The 10920-nt window shown below is 31.6% G+C and overlaps 1 protein-coding gene across 5 annotated transcripts in view; it reads right to left on the reverse strand.

Annotated features, from left to right (window-relative positions):
- Positions 1-10920, reverse strand: part of LOC129943366 (mushroom body large-type Kenyon cell-specific protein 1) — a 131636-nt gene that overhangs the window by 35039 nt on the left and 85677 nt on the right. The window lies entirely within an intron of this gene.

Genomic DNA, 10920 nt, shown 5'->3' on the forward strand with positions numbered 1-10920 from the left:
GAAATAAAAACAAGAATATGATAATAAATAATGCAATTAAAAATACATTCATAACCCTTTTTTTAAATACATAGATATTTAGGTGTAGAATACATATGGTCGTCCGCATAATCAGATCTCGCTACTCCACACTAAAATTCACATTTTAAATACATTTTCTTGAAAATGTTCTTGAATACTATTGTTTTGTATGTTTTAAATATCGAAAAATAAAATTGTAAATATCAATAAATGTGATCAACAAACTGGGGCAATTAAAGCTTATAATAATATAATAATAATTATAATAGTTGTGTTATATAGTATGGGTTGGCATACCTTCAATAAAGATAGTACTTAGCTAAGTTCATAAGTACAAGTATTTAAAATATGTCTAAACTCGCGTTTTTTTGGTGAAATTTGCAATTTGTGAGTTACGTGGCTTGTTTATAAGGAAGAAGTTGTATGATAAAAAATTGTCACGTAGCAGGACAAAAATTTGTTACAAGAACGCTAGATAGAACTATGAGATTACTTTTAGTTCAAAATGGAACCAGCTCGAGTGACTGTGCGGAAAATCATAAATTTTGTGGGGGACAAGGATCATTGGTAATAGATTATGTCTAAGGTGAAGATTTTGAGCCTTTTGTGAAAGATAAAGAGATCGAAGTATTCCCATACCAGGATCATTTTCCAGTGGTTTTTACCTTTCAATACAACCAAAAGAAGAGACCTATGACACACTCTCCCCGTAAACATTGACGGTGCGTAGACATAGAAAATGTAGATTTGATTGTGACGTCCGAGATTTAACCCTTAACGTTGACCGTGTAATTTTAGCTTGAGTCATTGTTTAACTGCAATTACAAAACGACTTAAGTCCTTACAATTCTGCTTCCTATACACTAACCTGCCCTTCTTAATACTGACTTTTCTACATACATATGTACCCAACCTCTACCCACTTGACTTAAAAAAAAACCTACGTTGCATTTTTTTACTATATAAATGTTAAAAATACGGCAACGAAGCATTGTAAAAAAAATTAAAATTTGAAAATGTGGCTTTAAATTTCAAGATTTCACAAAAATAGAAAATCTAAAAGCAAATTAATACAATATCCTGTTCCATGATAGTACTATTCAAATACATGAAAGGGCCTAGAAGGATATTTATAATAAATTCCAATCAAAAGGGCTGTGGAAAATGTCTAGGTCATATTTCAATAACAACGAAAAAGCTACGATTACGATGAGAATGCGCCAATTCTCATCGTTTAACTTTTCACTATACTCTATCCAACAAAAAATGTCAGTACAGAGAAGATAGGACGTTTAGCTCTCAGCTCTCACTCTAACTGAAGTGAAATCTCGTTAAGCTGTGAGAGAGAGCAAATATTACAGGGTTTCCGTAGTACCCATTATAAATTTCTAAAAAGCTCTGATAAATATTAATAGGGTTACCAACTTTTGATTTTAAATTGAAAGTTAAAAATAAATTCCGTTTAAGAAAATTTCAAAATTATGTACACGATCCCTAATTCAAAAAACCGAATTCGTTGTTAGAAAAAAATAATGAACAATATGCCTGATTGCACATTTGTCGAAATCATTGGTCTTACCTCTGGGACCAGAATTTTTTTTCTTTTTTGATGGTGAGTTGTGGCCTTTCCTCTTATTTTCATTAATTAGTCTGTAGATAGTTCGCTCTGTTACAGAAAAAAATTCCGAAGCTTGTATTACGGATTCTGTCTTATTTTTCAAATGACCGTAAAATTTGTTGGTTGCTCCAACAATTTCTTTTTTTTTCGGAACTTAAATCCTTGGAATAACTTGACGCCATTTTCGATTCTGTATCACACAATATTGACAAATATACAGTTTATAAACAACACAACACAGATTTATAGTTTAATAAAAGCAGTTCTTTTTTTGGCACTGATTATAAAACACCGTATAAATAAACACTTTTTCAAAGAATATTTTTTTAATGAACAAAATCACTATTTTTCACCATCTATAATAATACACCATGTATTATAAATAATTTTCGCTTCAACTCAACCCTTCGCTTCCTAGTGGTTTCGAAATTAAACCACATACTCTATAATTTTTTTTTATATTCCTACTGGTTTCACGATGAAATGGTTTTATAAGAACTCTTATCATTTTTAAAACGGTAAAAAATGATTAGGGTGGTTTCCGGTGCATTGTATGTAATAATTTGAACATAGCTTGATCATTCGTGTCATTTGGATTGCTTTTTTTGCTGTGAATTATTTTATGTTTTTTTTAAACAATTAAAAGTAAGTAAAGTGAATATATGCAAGATTTTCTTATTATAAGAAATATAATTTGTGACAATACATGAAATATATCCCATTCATTTAGCTTATTGGAAGTGGTTTAGCTGTGAAACCAGTGAGAAATAAAAACAGTATTTTTTTAATTTTTACTGAATATTAATTGTTTTATTTAATTGCATTATTCATTATACACATTCTATATAAATTTTAAGTTTTTATACAAATATTTGAAAAAGTTGCTATCTCCGGGAACAAAGGGTTAATTTACGAAGAATAATAAATAAACTTCACTAACCGAAAAACAGCAAGCGAAAACACCATTCCCATATTTGTTCTCAAAAGCTTTTAAAAAACCATACATTCTGGAAGCTCCCAAACAAAATCCAAAGAAAATCCAACATGATTTGCATTAACGTGGAAATGGTAACTCTAATAACAATCTGCTTATTTTCAATACATACGAAGAATGTTTGTGAATACATTATCAGTGTGAGTTGTGACATGTGACTTTGGCTGCTCATGGTAAAGGTCGTGGGGTTGTACGCTTGTCGAAGCGTAATTACAACAACAATTTATGTATGTGTAGTCAGTGGTTGAATTTTTAGTAGGTAAAAAGTAAATAAAACCACTGACTGGCACCATTTGCAGGAAAAAGCTCTCCCATAAGACGTGTACTGACAATTTTTGTTGGACAGAGTATAGACGAACATTATTTTTTGTTTATGTTTTGTTTTCAAACCATCCTTAATGACGTTTTCAAAGCTTATCGATCTGTTGATAAAATACGTACACAGTTTCAATTTATGAATATCTTTATCACGGCCATCCTGCAATATGCAGCGTTCTCGATGCATTTTATAAGTTTTGGTTCTTACACACAAAATTTTTATTTCAAATGATAACAATTCATTTTGAATTCGATTGAATATATCAAAAAGTTATATTGAATGAACATTAAGGATAATATTTAATTTTAAACATCATATATATATATACATGTAACATCATGCAAACTAAAAGAACACAGAACATCGAAGGATACAATTTGTAATGCAAATGGATACTCTTTCGCCGAGCTTTGCCAAGATACTAATTTATTTGTCTTAAACGGTTGCTTCGAAGGCGATATAAACGGAGACTACACCTATATTAGTGGACAAGGAAAATCGGTAATAGACTACTGCGCGATCTCGGGAAAATGGATGGATTTCGTAAATCATTTCGAAGTTGAACAGAAAATATTTTCAGACCATATGCCAATTACAGTAACGTTTTCAACAACGGTACACAATAAATCTAAATCAATTGATCTACCTCTTAAACTCATATGGAAAGAGAGTAACAAAAGCAGCTTTGAAAGCAGACTAGCCCTAAATCTTGCTCAAATAGAAACACAAACTGACCACGAATCGCTAGAAAATTTAGTAAAATGCATCGTGAAATCTTACCCAACTCCTGGTAGAAACACCAAACAGCAGGAAAACAGAAGTGGTTCGATCGAGAATGCAGAGAAGCAAGAAAACTATCTTTCAATTTGCTGAACACAATAAGGAAGTCAACCAATGCAGATGAAAGACTTCTTTTGCGTTACAGCCAAACTAAAACTAATTTAAAAAAAATTATTAAGTAAAAAGAAGATAGAATACCTACAACAAACAGCACGAAGCCTTGCAACCGAAAAAAACCCAAAAGAATATTGGAGGCAATTACAAATCCTAAAAGGCCAAGAACATAAATGTGGAGTCAACATTAATGGAAACGTATTGAGAGACCACTTCAGAAAATTACTCAACCAAAATACATTGAATATGCCTATACAGTATGCAGAACCATTTGTAGAAAACCAAATTCTTGATGCAGATATATCGTTGGATGAGATAATTGTGGTAGTCCAACAAGCAAAAACAGGCAAAGCCCCAGGACCAGATCGTGTTTCAACTGAATTTTATAAAAATGCACCAATACAATTTCTCCAGAAAATGTCTGAAAGTTTTAACTACATTTTTAATACGGCCCAGGTACCTAACTCTTTCAAAGAAGCTCTAGTATTTCCCATATATAAAAAAGGAGACCCAAATGATCCAACAAATTATAGAGGTATCTCGTTTACAAATGCTATAGCAAAAATATTTACAGGAGTGTTACTTTCTCGTATAACAAATTGGGTAGATGAAAACAGACATTTCAGTGTATATCAATCAGGTTTCCGCTCTGGTTTTTCGACTACTGATAATATCTTTGTGATAAATACAATTATCCAGGATTTCCAACTCCGTCAACGTAAATTATATATTTTCTTTGTAGACTTCAAGGCAGCCTTCGACACTATAGATAGAAAAGCGCTATATTTTAAATTAAATCAACTGGGAATGTCGACAAAAATGCTAAGGATAATAAACTGTACAACGGATCAAAATCAGCAGTATGGGATGGAACAAAAGCATCGGAATGGTTTGAAACCAAAACTGGTTTAAAACAAGGATGTTTACTAAGTGCCATGCTGTTTGTCCTTTTCATAGACGATGTAACATCCTGTTTACCCGCCGGAATAAACATAGCTGACAAAGTTATAAAATGTCTCCTTTACGCTGATGACCTGATTTTACTAGCTGAATCACCTGAAAGTTTACAGCTGATGATTAATAAGCTAAACGAATATTGTAATTCCTGGAACCTTATCATCAACCTTGATAAATCTAAAATTATGGTAGCAGGCTGTTCGATAGGACGATGCTCACGAAGAGAGAAATGGTATTGCGGTAGAGAGAATATTGAAGTAGTCAAAACCTACAAGTACCTTGGAATCGATGTAACTCCAACCTTCAATATGAAACAACATCTCTCTTCAAAACTTATCACAACGAAAAACGCCATTAATATTAGTTGGAATCTCCTATTGAGAAAGAAAGAGGTACCGAATTCAGCTAAATACAAGGTATATGAAGGGGTTCTACGTTCAATGATGTGCTATGGAGCTCAGGTGTGGGGCTTTCAAGAATTCGAGGAAGTCGAAAAACTACAAAGATTCTTCATCAAAAAAGTATTTCAGCTTCCTAAAAATACTCCAAATTATATGCTTCATCTCGAAACGGGACTAGCCACTCTTTATATATTCACTCTGAAACTACATGTTGACTACATCATAAAAGTTATCTCGACGTATAGTCAAGAAAGGCTGCAACACGTTCTAGGATTGTATGCTATCAGAAGGAATCATCCCTTTATACAAAAATGGAAAGAACTAGCTGAATCAGTCGACTCACCTTTGGATGTAAACATTGAAAGACCATTAGAACTCAGAAATCAAATGTATGCTATAATAAGAGAATTAGATATAAAACACAGAGAAAACTACACGAAAAAAGCACTAGAATCAGAAAACCGACTCATATACCCAACTCTAGTCCATAACCTCAACGAAAATAATTATTTCAAAGACTCGAATAGCTGCAGAAAAATATCGTTGTTGTTTAGAGCAAGAGGGGAACTCCTCAACTTGAATGGAACGTCTTTTAAAAATAGCGAAACCAATTACTGCACACTATGTAATCAACATGCTAGGGAAGACACGTTTCATTTCATGGGTATTTGTCCAATATTGAGAAACAGAAGGATGCAGTATTTCCAAAAACCATCTTTAACCCTAGAGGAATTCAAGGAACTACTTAATGGACCGAATTGGGAAGCAATATATAAATACTGCAATGAAGCTCTAAATTATAGAAGACTAATTATTACGGAATTTATTTAGAATATTTAAGTTACATACAAGAACCTAGTAGATACTATTATATAGGTCCCTCCGACAGACGGCAAATTTCGCCATTGTCATTTCATTCATTTAAAAATTGTAACAAAACAAAATGTCAAAACTGTGTTAAATAAATGGTTCTTAATCTAATCTAATCTAATCTATATACATATATATATATGTATATTTTATAACAACACAAATGTTTAACATTTAAGAACTAAAAGAAAATAAAACAAAAGAAAAGTAACAATTATAATTTATTCTGCAATTTTAATCAATCCAAGCAAATTAAAATTGAGTTTAGGCCTAATCATCACAAATATTCGCATTTCCAGTTTGTTTTTAAATCGTTGCAGAATCAAAAAAAAAGAGGCTGGGATGCGACCCACACTGATAACTTCCCATCCCGTCTGTCGATTTGTCTTGCTTAAAAGTTTGTCTATATGTACTCGTATCAATTTTTACTAAATTTGCGTATTATTTTTTGTAGATTTAATTTTTTTATGAAAAAACGGATTGTTGAATTTTTATATAAAAAATACTGAATATCGAAATATTTTTAGTTTGGAAAAGCTATTTGAGTCGAAAATCAATTTTTACCAACTTTTGTTAATTTTTTTTAGGTTTTTAATTTTTTGTACAAAAACTGTACAAAAATTTTATGAATGTTGAAAACAATATTTCTTGTAAGTAAAAATTTGTTTGAAGCCAATACCTACAATTTTTGAAAAGATATTTGAGTCGAAAATCACTTTTTACCAACTTTCATACATTTTTTTTAGGTTTTTATTTTTTGTAAAAAAAACTGTCAATTTGATTTTTCTCAAACTTTATCCTAGTGTTGGAAACAATATTTCTTATAAGTAAAAATTAATAAGAAGCTATTATCTCAAATTTTTGAAAATATATTTGAGTCGAAAATCATTTTTTAACCAACTTTTGAAAATCATTTTTTAACCAACTTTTGTTAATTTTTTACGGTTTATAATTTTTCTAAAAAAAACTGTCAATTCGATTTTTTTCAAACTTTAACTGAATGTTGACAACAAGATTTTTTGAAAGATAAAAGTAAATTAAAGCCAATATCTCAAAGTTTTGAAAAGATATTTGAGTCGAAAATCAATTTTTACCAACTGTTATTAATTTTTTTTGGGTTTTTATTTTTTTGTAAAAAAACTGTCAATTCGATTTTTCTCAAAATTTTTCAGAATGTTGAAAACAATATTTCTTATAAGATAAAATAAGTTTAAAGCCTAAATTTCAAGTTTTTGAAAAGATATTTGAATCGATATTCAATTTTTACCGATTTTGAGTAATGTTTTTTTGTATTTTTATTTTTTATAAAAACTCTGTCAATTTGATTTATCTCAAAATTTTATCAGATGTCAAAAACATTATTTTTCGTTGCACAAAATTGTTTTGGAGATGAAATCATATTTTAGTCGCAAAATTTTGGAGGTGACAAATTTTTTTTTTCAGTTTTTTTGATTTATAAAAAAAAAACGTTTAATGGAATTTTTCCAAAAAATATACTTGTTTGGTATCACGTTACAGTTTATTATATAAAATTTAGTTCAAGTCTCTAGCGGTTTTGGTTCGTAAGATATTTAGGGTTAACCAAAATTTTTACCTTTTTTTTAAACAGTTATGGTAAGAAAACCACCCACTCAATTTTCTTGAGAGCCCTTTCTGCATCTTTCTGCCTTATTATCTGTATAACAAAATTTATTTGAAGTCGATATCTCTCCTGGTTCTTGAGCTATGGAAGACGAAAAAAACGTCGCGAACTTATGGGCGTACGGACCTTGAAACGTCGAGAAATGTCAAAATTTTTAATTTGACAAATCGGACCCATTACAATAACTTCCTATGGGAAGTTAAAACAATTTTGTTATTATGCACAAAATAAAGAATAACAAAATAAAGAAAGCAGAATCAAGATTAAATACAAAAGCTTGAACATATTCACCATTCAGAACAACTACAGTTTACTTTTACATTAGTTTAGAGGCAACTTTAGCTTGTCTATTATGTAAATATCGCATTTTAATCAACGATATTTTCAACAACAGATCAGAGGCAATCTTAAGCTTGTCTATTGTTCCACCAATTTCAAAAGTTACAATAGCTCAGATGCAATCTTAAGCTTGTCTATTGTTCCACCAATTTCAAAAGTTAAAAAAACTCAGAGGCTTTCTTATACTTGTATATCGTACTAACAACTTCAAAAGTGGTTTTTCAAAAACTAACCAATTTAACTTTAAATCCTTCCAATAGCGCAGAGCCAATATTAAGCTTGTCTATTGCATAATTTATACAAACACGAAACATATTATAACTCAAACAAATCTAGTGATCAACATTATCTTGAACACTAAGAGGCCTAAGAGATTCTCGTGATGCTGAAATAATTAGTATTTATCCTAGCCTACGCATACTTACCTACATATATACATTTTTTAAATTTTTTTTAAATTTAAATATACTTATATTTTTTTATTATCTATAACATTTAAAACTTCCTTTCAAAACATGGATTGCTACAGCAGAAACTGCCAAGAGGGTTCTAATAATAATCCTTTATTTGCCTATTTTGGACCCTGCGGTAATCCTTACCATGCAAAAAGCGTTGGTTCAACGAATTCGTTTATCGAAAAAATAGCCAACTCGAAATTTGCTTACTGGTACTGTCATGACTGCCGTAAGCTGTCTGTATCCCAGCTACAGAATACGGTCTTTGATCTTTTATCTGTTTTTTTTTTTTATAATAAACACACACTCAGAGATGGGAGTTATACTCAAGCTTTGGACGTATGTAAGTCTTCTAGATAATAGCCAGATCAGAAGCGGTGAAATATTTCTTGCATAGCCTAAAAAAACACAAGCACCTTGCGGCATTTTTGGCGACATCGCGTAAGTGACCATTCCACAAGAGTTTCGTGACACACATACCGAGAATATCGAAGTGTTGGATTAGATGTTGAAGACAGTAGATCATTAATTAAAATGAGAAAGGGTGTTGGAGATAAAACAGAGCCCAGGGGCACACCAGCATTTATTTTATGGTTTTCACACTTGAATCCATCCAATACTACTTGTATTGAACGATTCGAAAGGTAATTACTAATCCAATGAAGTAGGGATTCATAGAAACCAAAAGCACGCATTTACCATAAGACTGATGCCAAACCCTATCAAATGCTTTTGAAATATCAAGTGGAATAATCTTACTTTCTCCAAAACGATGTAAAGATTTGCTCCCCTGTTCGGTGAGATGCACCAATAGATAACGAGTGCACCTATTGCTACGAAAGCCGTATTGCCGGTCATTAAGAAGCTTTCGACCTTTAAGATATTTCTTGAGCTGATAATAAATCAGCGTTTCCATGACCTTGGAAAGAAGGTACGTAAGTGCAATCAGTCGTTGAATAATGACTGCTCAGCCGGTACCGATGGTATTCCCCCGATAGTACCAAAAAAGTGAAGTAATGCTTTACGTTCTTATTCAAACTTTCTCTAAAACAGGCAAATTTCGCAGCATATGGAAGGAGTAATTTCTAACACCAATTTTCAAGAAAGGTTACAAGGCTGATATAACAAACCATTGCAAAGCTTTCTTGAATTCCTAAATTGTTTGAACAAGTTGTTTGTGAAAGTGTAGCATTTTTTGTAAAAATCTCATTTGCGAACAGCAACATGGTTTTGTGAAAAAAAGATCAACCGTTACTAATCTCCTCACATTCTCAAGCATATGTTCAAACACTTTAGAACGAGGTTATGAAGTTGACTGTGTATACACTGACTTTTCTAAAGGTTTTGACCAACTAAGCCACGGAATTATTTTATTTAAACTCAAAGCTCTTGGTTTTCCACCATTTTTCTTAGATTGGATCAAATCATACCTTGAAAACAAATCCTATGAGGTAAAATTTAGAAATTGTGTTTCAGAAAGTTTTGTTGCTCAATCTGGTGTTCTCCAAGGAAGCCATCTTGGCCCTTTTGTGTTCATCCTGTCTGTTAACGACGTATCGTCATGTCTACGTTCAAGTGAAGTTCTCATTTTTGCTGATGACATGAACATTTTTAAGATTATAAAGGCCATCCAAGATTGTATACTTTTACAAGAAGACATTGATAGTTTCACATTTTGGCGTGGGAAAAATAGCCTTGCCCTCAACCCTTTAAAATGTCAGACGATAACTAAAAGGGTCGTTAGTGTATTTGAATGTGTCTCCACATTTAAAGATTTAGATGTTTATTTCTGTGCCAACTTAGAGTTTACACATCACATTAATTTTATTGTCAATAAGGCAAGTTCTTTGCTTGGTTTTATAAAACGCTGGGCAAAGGAGTTAAATGATCCCTATGTTACTCTTTCTTTGTAGAATTGCCATATTCGTCCTCATCTTGAATATGCATCGCAAGTATGGACTTCTTATTATGAAATTTATAGAAATCGTATTGAATTAATTCAATATAATTTCATTCGCTTTGCCCTAAATCGTCTTTCTTGGGAAGATCCTTATGATCTGCCTTCCTATGAACATCGTTTTCAGTTCTTCAATTGCAATCTCTCCATCAAAGGCATGTTAATAATGATTTAATATTTCTTCATCAACTCACTATCGGTGAAATTGATGCAACTTATTTGCTATCTTGTTTATATTTGAATTACAGAGGCGGAACTCATCACCTCCGTTCTTTTGATTTTATAATATTGACTTCCATAATAATAATAATAAAAATAAACCAATTTAAGGCCGAATCCGAACGGCTAGTTTGAGAAAGCACTTTTTCATGACAGGAATTACTCTTGAAGGATTTGTCAATTCCTCGCAAGAGGCAGTACCCGCGAACATTTTTTTTGTTTTAATTAAGGTGG

Source organism: Eupeodes corollae, chromosome 1 (genome assembly GCF_945859685.1).
Source record: "Eupeodes corollae chromosome 1, idEupCoro1.1, whole genome shotgun sequence".
Taxonomy (NCBI): Eukaryota; Metazoa; Arthropoda; class Insecta; order Diptera; family Syrphidae; genus Eupeodes; species Eupeodes corollae.